Below are 24,739 nucleotides of genomic sequence, written 5' to 3'. Positions count from 1 at the left end.
CCTTCAAAGCGATGCTCTGTGGAGAAATTCCTTTCTTTACAACTAACTCAGAGACAGTGAAAACAGGGACGATGGGGCCACCCCCATGATTCTGGGGGAGCTTCAGTTTCCTCACATACTTTCTCAGGCACAACTGACCCCCACGAGGTTCTCGGCTATACACAGCCGGGTGGCTGCAGGGTGGGCTCTTTAGTCTGACTTTTGGGGTTCAAAGCCCAGTTCTGTACTTTGAGCTGTGTGACCTTGAGTGAGAATCTTGACCTCTCTGAGACTGTTGTCTCTGCTGGGAACAGAGCATGATCAGGGTGTGTAGCGCCCTTTCTGGGGCTGCCACAGGGGCTGAATGAAGCCGAGGAGGGGTCTGCCTGGGCCTGGCTCCAAGGAGGTGCTCTGTGAATGCAGCTGTCTTTGGCATCCTCGTTTATAAGAGAAAGGTGGGGAGGGCTTGAGGACATTGCTGGACAAAGGGGCAGAGACCAGACCTGATTGAGGCCCGCTCTTGCGCCACTTACAGGGCTGGGAACTCCATGGGATTCTCTTATGGCAGCAAGGCTGGCTGAATCCGGCTGCCAGAGACATCTGGGTTCTCATCCTGGGACCAGTGAATGCCACCTTCCATGGCAAAAGAGAGTTTGCAGACATGATGGAGTGAAGGATCTTGAGATGAGGCCCATCCTGGATTTCCCAGGGGCCCCTCAAGGCCCCTTATGGAGGGGCCTTATGGAGGGCAGGAGAGGGAGATTTGACTACAGAGGAGAAGGTGATGTGGAAAGAAAGCAGAGAGAGGCTGGAGGAGGCTGTGCTGCTGCCCTTGAAGACAGAGCAAGGGGCCAGGAGCCACGGAGGTGGGGCAGGAGCCTCTAGAAACGGGAAAGGGCAGGAGATGGGTTCTCCCCTAGGGCCTCCAGTGGGAGCATGGCCCTGCTGACCCTTGACTTTGACCCACAGAAACTAACCTCTGACTCTGACCTCCAGCACCATGCGGGGCTACACGGGGCTGTTCTCTGCCACCTGGTTTGTGGTGATTTGTGACAGCAGCTCCCGGCAACTCACACAGACAGGGAGTGACCACTGAAGGAACACCTACTTCGGCACTTCAGAGACACAAAGAAGAGGACAGGTGGCTTCGGGATGACGTCTCAGAACTCTGAGGGTCCATGGCTTCAACTACACACACCAGTGTTTGTGGTTGATGCCCCCAACCCTAGAGAGACGCTTGGCTGATGCGGCTGGACACCCTGGCCCTGCCCAGAGGCTGCCTGACCCCACTCCCCCAATGTCTAGGTGTCGGGGGACCACCCTGCTTTCTGCCGGCTCTCCCGCTGCAGCCTGCAGACACTGAGAGGTGCTGCTGTCCATGCCTTTTGTCCCCAAGCCCTCAACACCTCCCAACGAGAGGCAGGAGCCCCGGTGCTGTGGCGTCCTGAGGACTAATGTCACTGCAGAAGGTGGGTTTCTCAAGCCCCCACCGAAAACCAAGCCTGGGGTTGCAGTGCCCAAACTGACAGATGAGAAGGGGACAATCAGTGTCCCTTGTAGCTGCCCCCAACCAAGATGCTTGGAGGTCCCAGGAGGGCCCTGCAGCCATGCCCAGGCCTACCCTATGTGTGGCATGGATGGGCCCGAGGCCACTGTGGAGTGGACACTGGCTATTCTCACTGGTGGGCTCTAAGGTTGTGGAGTGCCAGAGGTTACACGCCCCAGTGTCCCCAGTGGGCCTGTTATCAGGCAAGGGAAGGCAGGGAGTTCCAGCCCATCTGTCTCCCAGCCCCGGCCCCTTGGGGTGTGTCCAAGAGGCTATCTGTGCTCTCAGCCTGCCTGGGGCTCTGCCTTGAGCCGGGCATTGCCAGCACTTCCTGTGAGCCCCCTGCCCATATCCTGGGGACTTGAGGTTGTCAGGTCCTAAGGGCAGGCAGTGGCCCTGGAGCTGAAGGGCTCACACTGCAGCCCCGCTCTGCCCTGTCTTGGCTGTGTGTCTTTGGGCAGGTGTTTTACCCTCTCTGGGCTCCATTTCCTTTCTGTGGGGGGTGATGAGGAGATTCACAGGGATAGTGGTGGGAGAAGCACCATCCCCCGTGGAGCCATAAGGTAAGAGTGCAGCAAATGGTTGCAGTGACAGTGGCCCTGAAGCTGGGTCAGCCCTGTGGCGGGCATGGGACTCTTGGCGTAGTCTAAAGGGAGTGCCCAAGGAGGGGGCAAAGAGTCGGCTATGCAGAACTGCCCCTGCCCAGTCATGGGGCGGGGAGCTCTGCCCCCCTGGCGGCCGGGCAGCTTCCCAGAAGCACCGTGTGTGCACTCGAGGGAGTGCGGTCTGGTCTTTGGGGCTTTGCAGCACTCACAAAAGGGCCCTTGGGGCTGCAGGCCGCTCGCTTGCTCGCACACAAAGGAGATGCAGCCCTGCACAGGCTTCAAGGAGGGAGTAGAGGATGCTGGCCCCACCCGGCCCTGGACCACGCTGGGGGCTGGGGAACCCCTCAGAGGAAGCACAGGCGGGGAAGCCGGCCCGGTGACTGTGCCCACCGAGGGCCGCTGCAGCCGAGCGGGTCATGGGAAGGGACGGGCCATGAAGACAAGCGGAGATGGCCCTGGGCTCTCAGGGAGGTCGCATGAGAGATGGGGAGGGGGGCAGAGCCACTGCAGAGGCCCCACTCGAGGCCCCGCAGGGGCCGTGGTGTTATGAGGCTGGCAGCCACGACCATGTGACTGGCCTTTTGGGCTGAGCATCAGTGAAGGCAGCACGGGAAGGAAATCTGTTACCGCTGTGACCGGGCCCACCCCCTGCCCACCCAGGAGCGGGGATACCCTCGGAGGAGCTTGAAGGACCCAGGAGAGATGGAGAGGAGCTCCCTGGGCCCAGCTCAACAGCCCTTTGTGCAGAGACCCCAGCACCCCTCCTACCCCCAATGCCCAGGCTGAGTGTGGTATCCTGGTGGGGAGAAGTAGCCCAGGACGCATCTCCTGAGACGTGGGAGAGAGCAGCCCCCTGGCCTCTCCAGACCACAAAGGGTGATGCCAACCCACCTGGAAACGCAGGCCCAGGCTCTGGGCACAGGGGCCAATGGTTAAAGGTTAGCACAAAGATCGACTCTAAAATGCAAAGTCCCTACCAGCCTGCAGGGAATTGAGGCCTCAAAACATTCATAGCTTGCTCGTGTTCTCCAGAAATTCATGGGAATATTTAAAATAATCCTCTTATATTATGAAGCATATTTAACCTTTTTCTCCTGGAGGTAGCAGCTGGGTTTCGCCCAACTCAACACTTACACCAGCCAGTTGCACGGACCTACCTCTTTGCAATTCCCAATTTATAGCTTTCCACATGTAATTTCCTCACAGAGGTAGTAAGACAGTTTACTTAAGCTATTCAAATATTATCTGATTATTTTGAAACATTTATAAGGGCTAATTATAAGTAACAGTTGATGAGCAATGTAGCAGCTATAAAATTAATCCTCAATAACCACAGCTCTGACAAGTAGCTGGTATTTACTTAACATACATTAAAAGCCTTTTAAGTTTGCATTAAGAAAGCCTTGAGCTTAGTGAAATCTCAGGGGACTGTCGATCACAACACAGTAGCTGTCAGCCCTTGCCCTGTGTTGCGAAAGGAGCCCGGGTCATCGGGTCGGTGGGGACTAATCCTCACTGACTGCCAGTTTGGAAAGGACACATCGACGTGAGCTAATGAGACTGGGACCAGCGCCGTGTCCTGGCTGGACTCGGGACACACAGCCGCCATCCTGCCAGACTGACCACTGGCACCTGGGGCTGCTGCGGAGGACTCCTGCCGGCCCAGCCCTCTCCTCTTCTGCAAGGAGGAAGAAGCAGGCTGTCCAGGGTCCCTGGCATGTGAGAGAGTTACTCAGAGCCTCTGCCCAGCATGCTGGTGTCCATGAGTACTGGTCACCAGGAGCAAGGGGCCTGGCCGAAGTGGCATTTGTCCATGTGGTCTTGGCCAGTCTAACACTCAGGTGGCTCCGCACAGAGCATGCAGCAGCCGCGTCTGTTGAGTAGTTTTCTTCCTGAGGGGCCCACTCGCCTGCAGTGGAATCAGCGCGATGCACCCCGGGGCCACGCTCTGGACCACACCCCACAAGGCCTGCTGCGCACGGAGGTAGCAGGAAAGGAGTGGAGGGTCCGGACAGGCTGAGGACCCACAGCCCATTCTGTATGTGAGGAGTGTGGAGGCCCGTGGGGCCAGGGAGAGGCTGAGGCGCAGTGAGGGGCCGCCCACAGCGGGGATGCGTGCAAGGCGGGACCACAGCCCCTCCCCTCTGTTGCTGCGTGCTCCCGCAGGGAGCTGAGGGTGCTCCTGGCAGGAGATGCTGCCACAGAGCCGGGGGCAGAGCCGGGCGGGGCGGGGGTCACGGCTGCTGGCTCAGGAGAGGCGCAGGGTGAGAGGGCGGTGACTGACGGTGTGACCCAGGCGAGGGGTGTCAAAGGAACTGCTGATGGATGTGACAGCGAGACTCAGAGAGGCTGGCTGTGGACGCTCAGTGAGGCCAGAGCTGACCCCGGAGTGGTGCTTTTCCATTTTGGCTTTCTCTAGAAAAACTCCAGGATGAGCAAGCACTGTCCCCCAGCACACAGGGCCCTGTGAGGCCCGCAGCTTGCCCTAACCTGTGGTCCGTGTCCTGCAGCCATGCCCTACCTGAGAAGCTGGAAAAGATGCCGATCTCTCCGCCTGGGCTTCTCCGCCAGAACCTCGGTGGGGAGGCCTGGCTGGACATTTGTCTTTTTTGTTTTTTGTAGAGATGGGGTCTCACTCTGTCAGCCAGGCTGGAGTGCAGTGTCACTATCACAGCTCACTGCAGCCTTCAATTCCTGTACTCAAGCAATCCTGCTGCCTCAGCCTCCCAAGGAGCTGGGACTACAGGTGTGCCCCACCACGCCTAGCAATTTTTTTTATTGTTTTGTAGAGATGAGATCTTGCTATCTTGCCTAGGCTGGTCTCGAACTTCTGGGCTCAAGTGATCCACCTGCCTCCCAAAGCACTGGCATTACAACAGGAGCCACTGCCAGAGGCCGGATGTTTTTATCAAGCCCACCAGGTGGTGTGGTTTTGTTTTGTTTTGATACAACCCCAGCTTCATGTAAGCCAGGACTGCTTGATTTTGGGCTGTGGGGAAGTGCAGCTCGGCTGCCAGATCCAATGCTTACCTCCCCGCTGTGCAGTTTCAGCCTCTTTCCTGCTCGTCCCTACCCTGGGCAGTGGATGGCGTGAGCCTTCCCCACCCTGGGGAATGGATGGCGTGAGCCCTTCCCCATCCTGGGCAGTGGATGGTGTGAACCCTTCCCCACCCTGCGGAATGGATGGTGTGAACCCTTCCCCACCTTGGGCAGTGGATGGTGTGAGCCCTTTGACTTGGCAACGGCATTATTGTTCTTCCAATGCTCGGGGAGAGGAGGGACTTGTGTCCACCAGGAGCTGGCCAGTGTTGCGGGGGGGGCTCTTCCTGTCCCAGCCTTCAGAGAGCAGCTCGCACCCCCTCTTACCCGGCCACCCAGGAGAGTGGCTGGCACTGCCTCCGCAGTGGGGAGTTGATGCCACAGCTGGCGCTGTATGGCGCTCCCAAGCAAGCCGGCATGGGCATGCGAGCCTCACTGTCAGGAAGGCAGCGTGAAAGTTAAATAATTTCTCGATGGAGTGGAAGATTTCCCACTTCAGCAGAAGCCCTGGAAACGGTTTCTGCTCGGCAGCTCCATTTTCTCCCTCCCACCCCTCGTTCTCACATACTCCAGTTTCCAGCATTTCCCAGCAGGATGGGGGTGCTGGGAGCCACAGGGTCAAAGCTCCCCTTGGGCCCTGACACCTCTGGGTGGCTTCCACACCATGGAGCCTCACCTCAGCCTTCATGTGAGACCCTGGCTCTGTAATCAAAGCGACTTTCTCAGGGCTAACCACACCCCAGGGATGGCCAAGCAGAGAAATAATCAAATCCTTTGGTCCTTCCTTTCCCAAGCCAGAGTGGTCGGGGGCCACTACAGGGCCCGGGAGGATGGCAAGCAGGACCTCATCTATTCCTACAGGATGCCCCTTTCCAGGAAATGGGAGGCAGGGCAGTGGGCCCAGTGAGGCTGTAGGATGCGGGGCTGGGGGTAGTGACGTCTGTGTCAGAAGGTGATAACCCAAGCTGAGTCCTCCTGGGCAGCCCTGGCCCGTGCTGGGCTATAAATAGAGTGTGGGGTGGAGGGGCCAGAGAGCGGCTTTGAGTGGTTGTCATGTGCCCTGGATGCAGAAGGGATGGGTCAGGGTCCTGCTCTGGAGATTCCTGGCTGTGTGGCCTCAGGGGAGTCACTCAGCCTCTCTGAACCTCAGTAAAATGATAGGAGTAAAATGATAACACTCCTTGCCTCACAGGCCAGGGCAGTGCAGGGGACTGTAAACAGCCAGTGGCCCCTCACGGTGAGGAGGCAGCGGTCCAGGAGCCTCCCTGGATGGTGGTCTGGGCTTGAGGGAGGGGGAGGGGCCAGCCCTGCCCTTGCCTTCCACCAGGGTCCAGCTTGCTGTGTGGGGAGTGGGAGGGGAAGCATGGATTAAGGTAAGCACAGATCTGACCATGTCACTCAATGCCTGAAAGCTCAGCAAAGGCTCTCGTACTCTCAGGACAAAGCCCGCCCTTCTTAGCACAGCTCTGAGAATCTTCATCCTCCATCCACTCATTCATTCATTCATTCACTCATTCATTCATTCACTCATTCACTCATTCATTCATTCATTCACTCATTCACTCATTCATTCACTCATTCACTCATTCACTCATGCAACATTGCTTCTGCCCCAGGCAGCCTTCCAGGGTGGCTGTGTGAATGAAACTCCAGCCCAGTGGCTCTTATGGTCCTGGGGCCCAGCCTCCCACCTTCTTGAGTCCACACTCCTGGCCCCGCCTCTGGTATGTTCCAGACAGGCAAAGCAAGCTGCACATCCCAGTGGCCTACTGGCCTCCCTGCCCTTCTCTCTGCCTTGATGCCCTCCTGCTTTAAGGGGATGATGCCTTTTTGTTCTGTTTTCTGCTCACGCCTCTCTTCCCCTGTGAAGCCTGCCTCAGTCTCCCCAAGCACAACGTATGTGTCCTCCTGGGGGGTTCCCATTTTCCTCTTAATTATTATGATCACCAACCCCATCATCCTTACCACTACCATCATCACTACCATTACCATCATCACCATCATCACTACCATCACCATCATCATCCCCGTTATCACTACCATCATCATCACCATCATCACCATTATCACTACCATCATCACCATCACTACCATCGCCATCACCATCATCACCATTATCACTACCATCACCATCATCACTACCATCATCATTACTACCATCATCATCACCATCATCACTACCATCACCATCATCACCATTATCACTACCATCATCATCACCATCACTACCATCACCATCATCACTACCATTACCATCATCACCACCATCACTACCATCACCATCATCATCATTACCATTATCACTACCATCACCATCATCACTACCATCATCATCACCATCACCATTTCCATCATCACCATTATCACCACCATCATCACCATCATTACCATCAACATCATCACCCTCACCATTATAACCATCATCATCCTCATCATAAACATCATCACCACCACTCCCACCTTTATCACCATCATCCCAGTGGAGGAACACTCTGTTCTACTGATATTTAAGAAACCAAGAAAACTCTGACAAACATTAGGACAGAGGGAACCACTTTAGGAGTGGCTCAGGAATTAGGCCAGTTTGACGTTCTTCCTATAAGGTGCATAGTTACATTTAAGAACATCCTAAAATGCCCACAGTGCCTGGCTCAATGAGCCCTGTGGCAGGTCTGAGAGCAGGCAGGCAGGACTCACTTGCGGGACTGTGTGATCATGCACTTTGCAGTCCTGCTGGCCTGGGTTAGAGCTTCTTTTTGGTCCTAGGTGCATAGGACCAGCCATAGGTGGTTTGGGGGAGAGTCATGGAGCCTGTGTCCAGTCCAAGGATGTGCTATTGTAGCAGAAGCTGTGGGTGCCCACCCATGTCTGCCTGATGTTATCATTTCAGGGCACATTTGCCAACTTCCAACCAGCACCTGTGACTCTTTGCCAGTGGCCTTTCTCTTCCCACTGAGCCACCTTTGCTACCCACTTGACAGGCTGAAAATGCTGAGGAATTAATGTCCTTGGGAACAGCCTCCAACCAAGGACCAAGGGACTTGGTGTATGAGCACCCCAGGACCTCAACACAGTGGCGGAAGTGGGGGAACGACAGGTTCCCAGGGCTGGCTTAGTGGGATGTCCAGCTGCCCCCAGGTGGGTGTCTTGATAACACATCATTTACTGGCCTGCCTCCCCTTCATTGGTTCACTTCCCTGCCCCACCCTGTGTCTCCTCCACCTCTCAAAGAAGTACTCATATCAGAGTTCTCCCAGGGGCCCAGGCTTAAACACCTCCTGAGCTGCCAGGGTGAGAGGTATTCACTTATTTCAGGCTCATTCTTTTTTTTTTTTTTTTTTTTTGAGATAGAGTCTTACTCTGTTGCCCAAGCTGGAGTGCAGTGGCACCATCTTGGCTCACTGCAAGCTCCATCTCCCAGGTTCACGCCATTCTCCTGCCTCAGCCTCCCGAGTAGCTGGGACTACAGGTGCCCGCCACCACGCCCAGCTAATTTTTTTTTTGTTTTTTTTTGTAGAGACGAGGTTTCACCGTGTTAGTTAGGATGGTCTCGATCTCCTGACTTCGTGATCTGCCCGCCTTGGCCTCCCAAAGTGCTGGGATTACAGGCGTGAGCCACTGCGCCCGGCCTCTTTTTTTTTTTTTTTTTTTTTTAATGCAGTCTCACTCTGTCGCCCAAGCTGGAGTGCAGTGGCGTGATCTCGGCTCACTGCAACCTCCACCTCCCGGGTTCAAGCAATTCTCTGCCTCAGCCTCCCAAGTAGCTGGGATTACAGGTGTCTGCCACCATGCCCAGCTAATTTTTGTATTTTTAGTAGAGACGGGGTTTCACCATCTTGGCCAGGCTGGTCTTGAACTCCTGACCTCGTAATCCACCTGCCTCGGCCTCCCAAAGTGCTGGGATTACAGGCGTGAGCCACTGCGCCCGGCCTCAGGCTCATTCTTGCTGGGATCCTGAGAATGACTGTCCAGGGAGCACCCTGACCTCGGGGGCCACTTTATGGGTCCCAGAGCGATGTTTCTCAATGTCTCTTATTATCCCCCTAGCCCCCAGAGCCTTTTTAAAATTTTTCTTTCCCAGTTGCCTCTTCCAGCCATGAAATCTGTTTATGTGCCTTTGGAGGGCCACCATCCATTATAATATCTAAGTTGTTTTTTTGTCGCCAAGAACTAATGTTTGCTCTGCTTGGGAGTGACATTGCTCCCATTAAGACTGCACCATCTGGGTCAGGCACAGTGGCTCACGCTTGTAATCCCAGCACTTTGGGAGGCCGAGGTGGCCAGATCACTTGAGGCCAGGAGTTCAGGACCAGCCTGGCCAACATGGTGATAACCCGTCTCTACTAAAAAATACAAAAAATTAGTTGGGCGTAGTGGCGGGCGCTTGTAATCCCAGTTACTCTGGAGGCTGAGGCAGGAGAATCACTGGAACCCAGGAGGCAGAGGTTGCAGTAAGCCAAGACTGCACTACTGCACTCCAGCCTGGGCAACAGAGTGAAACTCTGTCTCAAAAACAAAAACAAAAACAAAAACAAAAACAAAAAAAACCACATAGGCCAGGCACAGTGGCTCACGCCTATAATCCCAGCACTTTGGGAGGCCAAGGCGGGCGGATCACAAGGTCGGGAGTTCAAGACTAGCCTGACCAATATGGTGAAACCTCGTCTCTACTAAAAATACAAAAATTAGCCGGGTGTGATGATGCACACCTGTAATCCCAGCTACTCGGAAGGTTGAGGCAGGAGAATCACTTGAACCTGGGAGGTGGAGGTTGCAGTGAGCTGAGATCATGCCACAACACTCCAGCCTGGGCCATCAGAGCAAGACCCCATCTCAAACACACACACACACACACACACACACACACACACACACACACACACAGCATCATCTAAAGATATTCTGATTTATTTTGATTTACATTTTTTGGGGTGGACTAAGAGACAATAGAATAAAGATTGTGGGTGAGGTGTCAATGGCCTTATTTGATTTCCTGCTTTCCTGCAGCATCCTGGAGAGCTGAACACAGAGCCCGGGAATCAGCCCAGCAGTCTTAACTCCCGCGCACCCAGCAGCTGCATCTTGGAAGAGGCCCTTGGGCTGGGGCAGGAAGCCTCTTTAGTAACAAGAGGTGAGGAGGGAGTGGGAAGAGGCAGATGTGCAGGAGGGAGGACAGATGTGCACGGCATCCCAATGGCACTCCACAAGTGGGCACCTCCTGAGCAATGGGGATGCTGGGTGCTGTCACCTCAACATCAGGGTGGGCTGAAAACCCAGGAGCCAGCCTCGATGGCTCCCTTTCCTCCACCTGCCTCTCCCTAAGTCCTCTGGGTCCTTCCCTGCAGGCCACCTGGGCTCCCCGCATTCCCCTCCTCACCTTCACGCCTCTACTGTCCTAGCCCAGGCCCCCACATCTCTCCTCAGGGCAACTCTCTCCTCCCTGGGGCTCTGGGGCAGCTCTCGCCTTAATCTTCCAGCCCCACCAGGCAGCCAAAGGCATCCAGGGGATGATAGACGGACAATCAGATGGCTCCTTGCAGGCTTTTTCCTGCATTGGAGCCACACCCAAACTCCTACTGGCTGGAGGCCCTGGGACCTGCTTCTGCCCTCCCCCAGGCCCCTCCCTCCCTTTCCCTCACTCATATTCTCACCGCACAGACTTTTCCATTCCTTGGGTGTGCCCAGCTCATTCCTACCCCAGGGCCTTTGCACTTGCGGGTCTCTGCCTGACCTGTGCACAGCCGGCTCCTTGCCATGCAGGCCCAGTTCAGCATCTGGCTCCTCGGAGAGGCCTTGGCTGGCACGTCCCATCTACAGCCTTGCTCCACATCCCAGCCTGCCCCTCACTGCCCATCCCATCCCTGTGCTCCACTCTCCCTGTGGTTCCTTCCGTGTTCTAACAGTTTCTTCTCCTCTCATCTGTTCTTGCCTTTACCGCCTGTCTCCACCAGCAACGTATAGTGCTTCAGGACAGGAACCGTGACTGAGTGGCCCACTGCGGACCCCAACACCAGCCACAGAGCTGATCGCAATACACGTCTCATCCATGACCGGGTGAATCACTGTTTTCATCTGGCCTAAGATGGACTTCCCTAGAAAAACCTAACATTTCCTCTAAGGAGAAATCTGGGTGAACACACTTCTTTCTCTAAGTCCACATTTTTGTTGCTGATGATTTAGGAAAACAATCAAGGAGACTGCTCTGGTCCTAAAATCTTCCTCAGGGCTAGGCTTCAGCATCAAGTCAGAAAGTTTGTGTAGTGTTCATAGGTAAGCCAAATGGGATGGCTTTCCCCAAACCCCTGGAAGAATTGTCCACCACTGTCAAAAACTTATTACCTTTATCCTCGACAGGGAGTTTTCAAATGTTGAAACAGTTTTAAGGACAGCAACTCATGACGCAATTTTTTTGCCTGTTCGGTTTTTTGTTTACTTGAAAGGCCTTAAGCGTTTTGAAACAGTAGCTGGAGCTGGGTGCTGTGGTTATGCCAGAGTTCTGGCTTAGGGGCCTGCTGCTGTCAGGAGCAATGAGATAGTCTGAGGGTGACAGCACTGAGGATGGATGGATGGATGGGTGGATGGATGAATGGATGAATGGAGAGATGAACGAATGGGTGTAGAAATCAATGGATGGATGGTAGGTGGGTGGATGGATGGATATATGGATGGATGAATGGATAGAGAGATGAATGGATGGATGGTGGGTGGGTGGGTGGATGGATGGATGGGTGGATGAATGAATGGATGGATAGAGAGATGAATGGATAGATGGATAGATAAATGGATGGAGAGATGAAAGGATGAGTGGAGAGATGAATGGATGGAGAGACAAATGGATGGATGGAGAGATGGATGGATGGATGGTGGGTGGGTGAATGGATGGGTGAATGGATGGAGAGATGAATGGAGAAATGAATGGGTGGATGGTGGGTGGATGGATGAATGAATGGTTAGACAGATAAATAGATGGATGGTGGGTAGGTAGATGGATGGAAGGATGGATGAATGGATAGGTAGAAAGATGAATGGATGGATGGAGAGATGAATGGAAGGATGGTGGGTGGGTGGATGGATGGGTGGATGGATGAATGGATGGATGGAGAGATGAATGGATAGATGGGTAGATGAGGGGATGGGTAGAGAGACGAATGATGAGTGGAGAGATGAATGGATGGATGAAGAGACAAATGGATGAATGGAGAGATGAATGGATGAATGGATGGATAGTGGGTGGATGGATGTGTGGATGCATGAATGAATGGATAGAGAGATGAATGGATGAATGGAGAGATGAATGGATGGATGGTAGGTGGGTGGATGGATGGGTGGATGGTTGAGTGGATGGATGGATGAATGGATGATGGATGGGTAGATGGGTGGGTGTGTGGATGGTTGGACAGAGGATGGATGGATGAATGGATGGGTAGGTAGAAGTGTGGATAGATGGATGAACAGATGGATGGGTGTATGGTTGGAAGGGTGGATGGACACTAACCTAATGTAATAGATTGTGGATATACTGTTCACCCCCTGTCATCCTTTATTGACCAATTTCAGACTGAACACAATAAATTGTGTCAACCCTGCCCAAATCTACACCTTGAATTTGCAACATGGATTAGCTTCAGATTCCATTATTTTTCATAGAAAACCTAAGTCTTCACCTAGCTACTTATTTATAGAGACAAAGTCTTCAGGCCTGGGCTGTCCCCAGTTGATCGCACAGGACAGCCATGCTTCCTTTCCCTTCTCCACCAGTGCTACCTCCCAGAGGCAATGGTGAGTGGGAAACGCTGTGCTTGCAGCCCCTGCCTAACTCTGGGCCTGCATGTCGGTTTGCTGGGCTGAGGCGCTGGCATGCCCCGGGTAAGGCAGGCTCATGCACGCAGCGACATGGGGAACGATTTTCTGCTGAATACACGGAGCACATCAACAATTTCCTCTCCTCCCTGATGTGCCTTACGTGTGTAGAAAATTCCTGAAACCACTAGATCAGATAAGATCCACTGGTTTTGTCCTCCAGGGAGAGGCCGCTTCAGGCAGGCAGGGTGTGACTGCTGGCCCCTCCTATCCCGTGGGTGCCAGCCCAGGCACCGCCCCCCTCCCCTTTTCTGACATGCACCTTAGCTGAATGCTTAACTTTGCTTTTAAGAAACAGACACCAAGGCTCCATGGCTTTTCTTGTTTTAATAAGCCTACATTTTGGGAAAATGAAATCAGCTTCTCAACTTCAATAGGCATTACAACTCAGAAGCCCAAAAGCCGAAATCAAACATAACTCCATCGAAAACCACTCTGACAGGGCCCCACACAGCTCAGGTGCAGATGCATCTGTAGGCCATCTCGGGCCTCTACGGAGAAAGCCAGTGCCATCAAGAGAGCTTCGAGGACTTTTCCCCGGGATGGTACCAGGGAGGTCCCTGAGCCCTGGTGCCTGACCAACCCACACCTGTGTCAGACGAGACTTTCTGCCCAAGCAAAACAAAGCCCCACACAACCCAGGCCAGCTTGATGCTAGGGCCCCGGGGACAAAGTCTCTTTCTGGGGCATGGTTTTAGAGAGTCATTTTGAAGACAGAAGACTGACTGTTTCAGCACCACTAGGGAAGTGGAAACTGAAGCAGCATTTTCTGCTGTCTTCTATAGCTAATGGACAGTTTGATTTCCAAGATGCAATTCCCCTCCCACGCATCTACTTCTCATTGGCTTTGCTTTTGGGCCTCGTCTCCCATGCCCTTGTTTCTCTGAGCTGAAGTCAGGTCTTTGAGCAGAGAGCTTTGGGGAGGTGGCTTTTCCTCCTTAGGTCTCTAATATTCTGAGAAAGGAGTCTTCAGAATATTAGAAAAGTCTGCTGTTAGAAATTAACAGGAAACATCAAATATCGGAAACATGGTCAGGCCTCCTGCAGGACTGCTGTCAGCAGGAAAACACTGCCGGGCTGGGAGCCCAGGAGGGCTGACGGCACACGGGCTGTCTCCTCTGTCAGCTCCAGGGAACACCTGCTGTCAGCACTTGGGGGCCTCCTGACCCCACCTCTGGGTGCCGGAAGGGAGCTGGGAGCCAGGATCCTGGAAGATGAGTTTCCGTTTCCCCAGGGCTCCTCTGCCATCACTTCCCTTCCAAGCCAGGAGAAATCCTTTAACCAGAACCTACGCGGTGCCTTATCCCCACCCTGTCTGCACCCCCAGCCCTCCCCCAGCCCCTCAGGGCTGTTTCTTTTTCTGGCTGCCACACTCCAGCTCCTCACACACACACACAAAGTGAAGCAGAAGCTCCACGACCCCACGCTCATGAGTGGAATCAAAGAGAGCCTCTCATTCCTCAAGGGTCACAGACGTCCAGTCTGTGATAAGATTGGGGTTTCCAGCTGTTTTATTGGGCGGGACATAAAACAACACCCCTGGCCTCCTGGTAGCTCAGTGGGAGGGTTGGGAAGCCGCCTCCTGCTACTGCCTTTGCTCCTGCTCTGCCTGGTCCCTCACAGCAGTCAGAGGGGTCTTGGTAAATCAATTTATGCCACACCACATCACTCTTTGGGTTTCAGAATCAACCACCAAGTCCCTCCCATGGCCACACGCCCCTGAGTGACCTGGCCTTGACACTCTCTCAGTTCTTCTCTCTCACCCTCTCCCTGGTCATTTCTATTCAGCCCCTCTGACATCCTGGCTCTTCCTCTAAGACTCTGAGCATTTGCACTTACTCTTCCCTCTGCCTGGGGCACTCATCCCCTCGATATCCCCATGATTCTCTCTGCCACTGCATTCAGTCCTCTCAGAAGTGACTTTCTTGGCCACCTTATCTGAAATCAAACTTCAATGGCATCCCACATTCTCTGGTTCCCAGACTGTAACTAATAGTTACTTATCCCTGTCTTTGATCATAAACTCCATGAGGGCTGGACTGTTCCATCTGTTCCCTGTTGTAGCCTCTGTACCCACAACAGCACACCTGGGGGTTGATAAGGTTTCGCTGTGGCCCCACCCAAATATCATCTTGAATTGTAGTTCCCATAATCCCTATGTGTTGTGGGAGGGACCTGGTGGAAGATAATTGAATCATGGGGGCAGTTATCTCCATGCTGTGCTCGTGATAGTGAATTCTCATGAGAGCTGATGGTTTTATAAGGGGCTTTCCTCTGCTTCGATCTGCACTTCTCCTTCCTGCCATCATGTGAAGAAGGGTATATTTGCTTCCTCTTCCACCATGATTGTAAGTTTCCTGAGGCCTCCCCAGACCTGCTGAACTGTGAGTCAACTAAACCTCTTTCCTTTATAAATTACCCAGTCTTGGGTATGTCTTTATTAGCAGCGTGAGAACAAACAAATACAGGGTGCTTGACATGGAAAGGCTTAGTGAATGCGCGAATGGATGGATGGAGGGATAGATGGATGGATGGATGGACGGACGGACAGATGGATGGGTGGATGGATGGATGGATGGATGGATGGATAGATGGATGGATGGATGGATGGATGGATGATGGATGATGGATGGATGGATAACGGCCACCACAGCCTGCTGTCATCATCATTTCATGCACAGACAGTTTCACCTTCTCAAGTATGAAGGCCACAACTGAAGAATGAAGGACATCTCTTTCCAAGCAAGGGCTGTTGCTAGCTTGCCCCAACATACATACTCTCCTTCACCCTTAAACTTATCCGCAGAACAGCTGCACTCTACAGTGGCCCTGGGAGCCCACGCATTAGCACCTAGACAATGTCTGGTCAGCAGTCCTGGAGCTGGCCTGGCAGACACAAGGCTCCCTGGCCATTGCCAAACTCTAAGAGTCCATTTGTGGAAGGTGCCTGAGCTCTCATCCTAAACACCTGTTCACAGAGGGTGCTCCAGCAATTCAGTGACGAAATTAAATCCCTGAATATTCAATTAATGATGAAAATCTAAAATATTAATATATTCGAATTGAATATTCTCCAATAAATTATCTGAGCATTTGCAGCAATTTGATTTTACTTTCATTTCTTAAGGAACTTTCAGCTGCGTAAATATAGCCATTAAAGCATTTCAAGAAAGGGAACATTTTCTGCTTGGATGAGAGGGCGGTAAACACAAAGGGCCTGCCTGTTCCTTTCACACGAGCAATTAAACCACACAACCCAGGGCAGTAGAGTCCAAAATGATTGCTTTCTTCACATCCCTCTGGCTTCAGCAGGGACAATGTGAATCCCCGTGGGTCTCAGCGCTGTGTCTGGCTGCCGGGCGACTCGCAGACTGCAGCAGGGCGATCGTGTTCATCTTGGGATTGCGTCTTCAGAACCACACTCAAGACGGTCATGGGGGTGGTGCACATGTGTAGCTGCCCCTCCTGCCTGGGGCCAGGAAGGAGGTGGGCCCTGAAGTGTAGGTGATGGGCAAATGGAAGTGCCACGCTGTTTTGCTGCGGAAGGAGACGCTGTTTGAACGAGGGGTCCAACTTTCTCAAGGGTCCTTGTTTCCCTGGAGGGCTGAGCCGAAGACCCCCAAAGCCTCTCGTTCACGTGTTCTTAGAGCAGTTCCTCCCATCCTGGACGTGGATTCTGTGTCTGGTGAACCAGAGGGGAGATTTCCACAGTCCACTTACAGGGGAGAAAACCCAGACTCAAGCTGGCTCCTGGGATACCTCCGGCCACTGGTTTCTTCCCAGAGACTTTCAGTCTGAAGGTTCCTTTGGAGGACAGAAACCTACCTCATTCTCCACTCACTCGCATGTTTCCTGGCTCTGAAGCCTTAAAAATTCACTAGCACAGCTAGAGCTGGAGCATCAGGGGCCTCTGCCCTCCAAGAAAGTGGCTAAGTGGCTAAGCTGGCCCCAAATCCCTCTCCAGGTGGCTCCTTGAAAGGGAGGTGTCCTGAACTTTAGAGGGCCCTGTCCACCTGGGCAAGGTCTCTACACACCTGGGTAGGAGCCCTGCACACCTGGGTGGGGGCTCTGCACACCTGGGTGGGGGCTCTGCAAACCTGGGTGGGGGCCCTGTCCACCTGGGTGAGGGCTCTGTGCACCTGGGTGAGGGCCCTGTCCAGCTGGGTGAGGGCTCTGCGCACCTGGGTGAGGGCCCTATCCACCTGGGTGAGGGCTCTGTGCACCTGGTGGGGTGTGCAGTGTCCACTAGACGATCCTACCTGACAGGCTTAGTCCAGGGGTCAGAAACCACAGCCCACAGGCCAAATCCAGCTCCTGCCTCTAGCAGGTCACCATCCACTCCTCCAGCAGCGATTCACTGAGGGATTCTCTGGGCCAGCCTGCATTCTTAGTGGCTGGGACACAGACAGGGGCAAGATCAGAGCCGCCCCACCCTCAGGGAGCCCACAGCCCAGCAGGAGGAAGCTGATGGTAGGCAAAATTGAGCTGCCACAGGTGTGACCCTCCCCATGAGGAAATGCCACGTGGTGTGAGGAGATGGTGAGGCACGGCCAGGGAGTGGGCCAGGGCTGTGTGTGAATAGGGTGGGGGTCCTATCGTGGCAGAGAAGCCATCGGAGGAGAGACCTGATGAACTGAGGTGGTGAGCCCTAGAGCCACATGCTGGGCAGAGCCAGGGAGGAGTGTCCTGACCCCGCCTTTGGGGAGCAGGAGGAAGCCCCCAGTGCCCAAGCCTTGGCCACAGCTTCAACCTCGAGTGAGCTTGGGGAGTGGCCAGCGTGGCTCAGGTGTAGAAGGCCCCTCTGCTCCAGGGGTAGGGCAGTGAGCTGGAGGCCAGGAAGGAGGAGGCCAGGATCCAGCCTGCACTTGCCCATAGTGAGGAAGGGGATGGGACGTGGGAAACTTGTGCCACCCAGAGCTGCAAAGGGACTGCATGCTTAATGTCTGATGAGGCCCCGGGGGCACAGGACATCTGAGGGCCTGGAGAACTGTCCCAAGGAACTGGGATTACATTTCTCTTGGGGGCACAGGACACCTGAGGGCCTTGAGAACTGTCCCGAGGAACTAGGCTTACATTTCTCCTGGGGGCACAGGACATCTGAGGGCCCGGAGAACTGTCCCAAGGAACTGGGATTACATTTCTTTCAGGGGCACAGGACATCTGAGGGCCTTGAGAACTGTCCCAAGGAACTGGGATTATATTTCTCTCATGTATTGGAGGAAAGGAAGGGAGGGAGACCTTGATGTCACTTTAGCTCTATTTAATGTTTTTATCTAGAAAACATGTACATATTAAGGAAAGGTTGTGGGCAAAAATCATATAGAATGTGCCTTAGGAGAATTTACAGTTTAAACCATCGACCCTAGAAATGTAAATTAGTGTGTTCAGATAGAATGTTGGGTAATGAATTTGGAAGAAGCCTTCAGAATCATTGACGCCTTGTATTTGTTTTCATAGATGGGCACATCCAAAACTCACTTATTTGTGCTAATAAACTGGACAATCTGGTGACTAACAGTTTTCATTGATGCATATATAAAGAAATTCTTTTTTTTTTTGAAACAAGGTCTCACTCTGTTACCCAGACTGGAGTACAGTGGCATGATCTTGGCTCACTGCAACCTCTACCTCCAGGGTTCAAGTGATTCTCATGCCTCAGCCTCCTGAGTAGCTGGGATTATAGGCATGTGCCACCACGGCCAGCTAAGTTTTTGTATTTTTAGTAGAGATGGGGTTTCACCATGTTGGTCAGGCTGGTCTTGAACTCCTGGCCTCAAGTGGTACGTCCACCTCGGCCTCCCAAAGTGCTGGGATGACAGGCATGAGCCACTGCACCCGGCCTTAAAGAAATTCATTTTGATTAACTTTACTAATGAAAATACTCATCTCAACTTCATGAGCATCACAGTTTACCTAGAGTTAATATTGGACCACTTAACCAGCAGCGTCAGAACCTCAAAACAGCCTTGCTCCATTTACCCTGTCTGTCCTTTGTCCAACTGTTGTCTTACTTAGTTTTTCTCCTACTGTTGTCATATTTATTACATCAACATACATTATAAACTCCCTAATACAATGCTGTACTTTTGCTTTAAATAGTCAGCTTTTTAAAAGAAATTAAAAGAAAAATGATAATCTTTTATATTAGCCCATAAATGTATCTCTTCCTGAGCTCTCCATCCCTTCCTGGAGGTGTGGATTTCCATCTGGTGTCATTTGTTTCTGGCCTGAGGAACATCCTTTATCACTCCCTCTGGGTCTAATGGTGATGAATTCCCTCAGTTTGTTTATCAGGAATGTCTTTATTTCACCTTCATTTTTATTTTTATTTTTTGAGGCAGAGTATCACTCTGTCACCCAGGCTGCAGTGCAGTGGCGTGATCTCGGCTCACTGCAACCTCTGTCTCCCAGGTTCGAGCGATTGTCCCACCTCAGCCTCCTGAGTAGCTGGGATTATAGGCATGTGCCACCACGCCCAGCTGATTTTTTGTATTTTTAGTAGAGATGGGGTTTCACCATGTTGGGCAGGCTGGTCTTGAACTCCTGACCTCAGGTGATCTGCCTGCATTGGCCTCCCAAAGTGCTGGGATTACAGGTGTGAACCACCGTGCCCGGCTTCAGGATATTTTTTCTGGATATAAAACTCTTGGTTGGTAGCTTCTTTTCAGTAGTTTAAAGAAGTTGTTCTGTTGGCGTGTGACTGCAGGGATTCCGAGGAGAAGCCCCCATTCTGACTGCTGCCCCGGACATATTGCACCTTTTCCTCTACTTTAGAGATGTTTTCTTTATTTTTGCATTTCAGCAGTTTGACTATGATCAATGAATGGCGTTCTTTGTATTTCTCCTACCTAGGGTTCACTGGGTTTCTTGAATCTGTAAGTTTGTTTCACTACCACATGTGGGAAAGTCTCAATCATTATTTCTTTGAGGATTTTTTTCTGATCATCTCTCCTCTCCTTCTGTTATTGCCATCACACAGATGTTAGGCCACTGGCCACCGCCCCACTGAAGCTCTGTGTGCTTCACTTCTCCTCCTTCTTCAGGCTGGATAATTGTATTGATCCATCTTCAAATGCGCTGACCCTTTCTCCTGCCCCAGCAATCCACTTGTGAACCCATCCAGTGAGTTTTCCATTAGAGATACTGTACTTTTCAGTTTTATCATTTCTATTTGGTTATATTTTTAGAGTATCAAAAATTTTTTTTCTGCTGTGATTCCCCATCTATTCATCTATCCATCTATTCTGACCCTTGAACATACTATAAAGCATTAGGTTAAAGGCCTTGCTGCTAGTTCCAATGTCTGGGTGATCTCAGGGTTCCTGGGTTCCTTTCGCTGGGCAGTTTTTTTCTTGATTGTGGATCACATTTTCTCTCTCTCTTTTTGACATGTCTAATAATTTTTGTGTGTATACTGATCACTGTGAATGCAACCTTGTAGAGACCCTGGTTCTGTTATCTTTCCCTGAGGGTGTTTATTTTTCATTACAGCAGGGAGTTCACTTGGCTGGAGGCAAATCTCAATGTGTTTCCCCTGGAATCTCTGCTTAGTTCTTTCCGTCTGCTGACTGTTGCTTTCACTGGGTCCTTCAGTGCCTCTCTGTGCATGCACAGTTCCGGAGCAGCCAAGGATCTGGGCAGAGCTTACATGCGTATTGGGGAGTCCGTATCTGTGGCTATGTATTTTCTAGAATTTATCCCCTCACATTCCAGCTGCTTTGTCAATTCTAAACTCCATCTTACAGCTCCTGTGACCAGCACGTCTGTGGCTTCCTGCCTGAGATCCACTCACCCTTTGAGGCAAGGCCTGGGATGGTGCCCTCGGAGGGAAGCCACCTGCACACACATCTCACCCGGTGCCATTTTCTCCCTTCGAGCGTGGAGTCCCCAACAGATTCTGTCTACTATCCATTTCTCCCAAGTAACTTCAAAGAGCTTAAACATTTTCCCCTAGAATTTATAGTTATTATTGATAGGAGTGTTAGAATGAAACCACACCACCATTACTAAAAGACCTTCCAATTTATTATTGCCAGGTACTGTATCCCTAACGTAACAATCTTCCTAATGACTATGAAGGGCTGACTAGCAGAGGTGGGCACTAGGGCTGTGTCCGTCATTCTCACTTAATGAGCGTTTAACGACATGTGCACTCCTCAAGGAGCTTTAGGTTTAGTGGGGGGATGCAGACAATAATTACCGACGAAACAGTGTCAAAAACTCTGCCACAGTAGCAGGCAAAGCGGGTGCCCTGGCCCCATGGGAAGGCCTCTGATGGGTCCTGAAAAGTGGGGAGTTCTCAGAGCAGGTAGGGAGTAGCCGGGCTGAGGGGAGTGTCGGGTGCACCGGGAAAACCCTCTCCAGGCTGAGGGGAGAGCTTGTGCACAGGACTGCAGGTGACCAAGGCTACGAGCCAGTCTGGAAGCTATGAGCCACCAGCACAACTGGAGCTTGCTGTGCCAAGGGGTGGCGTGAGCTCATGAAACCTGTGGGACAAGGTGAGGATTCAGGCCATCTCCCAAGGACAGTGGGAACCACACAGCCACATCCGTGCTTTGGAAAGGCCACCCTGCTTCCATGAGACAACGAATGACTGCCACGTGAGTCATTCGTACACACATGGATGCTTTAGAGTATCGGAAAGTGGGTGCTTAGGTGGACTCCGTGCTAATTATACTGCTAAGTTACCCAGCAAACATTCTGTAAAGATAACATGGGGCTAAAATTCAGCTGGCTCCACCACACGTGCTCACACATCCAATCAACTTTTATGGGGCCCCTGCCACGGGCCAGAGAGGGGTCTCCGGCGCCTTGGCCGTGCATCTCGGGGTGCAGACCCAGCTCGGGGCATCACTCATTTGCTGAAGCAGTCCAGAGCCCGTGCAGGGCAGGCATGTGCCCTTTCACCTCCATGCTCCCAAAGACTCAGCCCATCTCTGTTCACATAGAATGGTGTAAGTATTTGTGGCTGGATGTGAAGCAATGGGGTGTATGTGCACAAATGGGAACCGAATTTATCCAGAAGACGTGAAGGAAACGTTGCACTTCAATCCACTTAAGCTCATTTGAGTTGTTCAGTGTAGGGGGCTGACTTGAGCCATCCTTTGTGAGCCATCTGTGGCTGCGCACCTGTGATTGTGCTTCTCTGGAAATGGCTCCTGCGTGTCTCCTCCGAGCGGCCTAAGCACCTTGCAGGCTCCGTGACTGTGGAGCGACCTCCCTCCAGAGCCTTGTCTTCAGAGCTCTTTTCCCAGCTTGTCCTCTGGCAGGGGGGCCCGAGGGTTTGCATGACTTCTTGTCTTCTAAAATATCAACTGCCAAAATGAAAGGATTCGTACCCAGGAAGCACTACGTTCCCCCTCATCACCTTGAGCTGATTCGCTGATTCCTACAGTTGCCCGGGACAGCCTCTCAAGGGAACATATTGTGAACTGGTAGTAGACTCAGCCAAGCAATAGATGCTCTTCTTAAAAGTTTCATTTTATCCTCATTCTGAATCTCGCCAGGAGTCAAACCTAACGTGTATGCTAGCCAAGCAAGTGGCGTTTTAAAACCCTTCAAGAATGTGCCTGTGTAGGTACCAGCCCTACAAGGGCCGAGGGACCAGGTTGTGAACTTCAGGCAGAATGTGGATTGCTTGGTGGTTCCTGAAGGCCACAGGAGAGCTCTATATCCTCTCTCCCCTGAAGCCCCAGTGCCCACATGGTGCTTGGCACTGTAGCAACTGCCCAAACTGTCCAGTCCAGAGCCAGAATTCTGGACCAGGGAGGGCGTCCTGCTAACCTTTTAAATGCTGCTCCCTCCTGCCATTTTCCCCAGTTCCCCTGGGGACATAAAGAAAAGTCCCTATCCAAGTTCCTGGAAAATCAGTTCGGTAACTGTGAGCGGCTTCCTCCCTCCTCTGCTTGAGAAGAAGGGACAGCCTGGGGTTCTGAGTGTTCCCTCCGCGGTGTGGGTACACCTCCTCACTCACCACTCACTTTAGACTGCGGTCTGATTCCAGTGGCAGAACCACCAGGCGTGGCTCCCTGCTTTGCCACAGATACCCCTGGCTCCACAGTCCCGCCGATTAGAGCCACCCCTTTGCTTTTCAGGGCTTTCCTCTCTACAAGTAGGTTACCTATTTCCCTCTGTGCAGTGCCGCTAGTGCTTAGGAAGAGACGTGATATTCCTTCCAAGGAAAAAGCCTGTAATTAACAGACTTTTTTTGGGGAAGAGTATTCTGCCTCCTCCTCTCCCGCTCGTTTTTTCATTTAACATATTTTATCAGAATGAAATGCCTTAATGAGCGCAGAACTGCAGCTGATCCCAGCTGAACCTCAAAGCGCTCTGTGCTCAGCTTGCCGCCCCGCATCAGGCTGCATTCACCACCGTCTCTGTGATTGGGGCTTCTTCCAGGAGCCGCCTCCCCTCCAACACTGCCAGGAAGCTCATCAGCTTCCTATAGATGGAAATGGGGACAGGAAAGCACCCCCCAAACCACTGCCTGTGCTAGATAAGAATTCAATGGAAGATAGAGGGGAGGGTGGAGGGAGGGAGGTGGCAAACATGAACGTGTAGGAGTGTGTGTGTGTGAAGCAGAGTGGTATGTGCACATGTGTGCATGTGTGTATAGTGTGCACGTGTGTGTGCATGTGGATGTGTGTATAGTATGCATGTGTGTGCATGTGTGTATAGTATGAACGTGTATGCACATGTGGATGTGTGTATTGCATGCACATGTGTGCATGTGTGTATAGTATGCACGTGCGTGCGCATGTGGATGTGTTTTTGTATGCAAGTGTGTGCGCATGTGGATGTGTGTTTTTGTATGCACGTGTGTGCGCATGTGGATGTGTGTCTTTGTATGCACGTGCGTGCGCATGTGGATGTGTTTTTGTATGCCTGTGTGTGCACATGTGGATGTGTGTTTTTGTATGCACGTGTGTGCGCATGTGGATGTGTGTCTTTGTATGCATGTGTGTGCGCGTGTGGGTGTGTGTCTTTGTATGCACGTGTGTGCGCGTGTGGACGTGTGTTTTTGTATGCACGTGTGTGCGCATGTGGATGTGTGCGCACATGCACTGAGTTCTTACATAATGACTTGGAGTCCATTTGGAAAAGGCAAATCTACAGAAGCCACAATGGAAATTCCATTTTCCATTCACTAAAGGTCCATCTTTCCAGGCATTAAGCTCGGTTTGGATGCCCACTCCGCCTTCCTTCGGATGGAAGCTGAAGGGGATGCCCCTGTGTGAGCCACAGCGATACTTGCAGGGACTCTGAGAGCCAGGACAGGCAGTGCTAACGTTTCTGCCAAATTCCAACTGCTGGGCCATTTTGCAGGGTTAGCTGATGGGTGCCCAGCACAACAGTCACCACTGAGATCACGTCTATCACTCACTCACTCACTCATTCATTCCCTCAACAAATAGAGTGCCCACTGCATGCCAAGGGCTGTTTACAACACTAGGGGTACAGCCAAGATCCTTGTCTTCAGGAAGCCTCCTCTTAGAGAAGAAGTAAGTAGGTGAATAAAGACAGAAAATACAGCCAGTTCACACCAAGCACTACGGCGAACTGAAGCAGGGCAGAGGGTAAAGAATGATCTGGTTGGCGAATTACATCTGAACTGCTCACCCAGGGCTCCAGTGACTAGGGGCTCCTTGGGACAGTGGGTTCATCAGGGAGGAAAGGACACAGGCTGATCTCATCTTTAGAAACCTGCTTC

General features: G+C 52.3%; 1 protein-coding gene across 3 annotated transcripts in view; it reads right to left on the bottom strand.

The window, feature by feature from the left end:
- Positions 1-24,739, bottom strand: part of CDH4 (cadherin 4) — a 712,793-nt gene that overhangs the window by 144,643 nt on the left and 543,411 nt on the right. The gene's annotated exons all lie outside the window — the stretch shown is intronic.

This window comes from Pan paniscus, chromosome 21 (assembly GCF_029289425.2).
Source record: "Pan paniscus chromosome 21, NHGRI_mPanPan1-v2.0_pri, whole genome shotgun sequence".
Lineage (NCBI taxonomy): Eukaryota > Metazoa > Chordata > Mammalia > Primates > Hominidae > Pan > Pan paniscus.
Note: the sequence above shows the minus strand (reverse complement) of the source record. Positions and strands in the feature narration are given on the sequence as shown.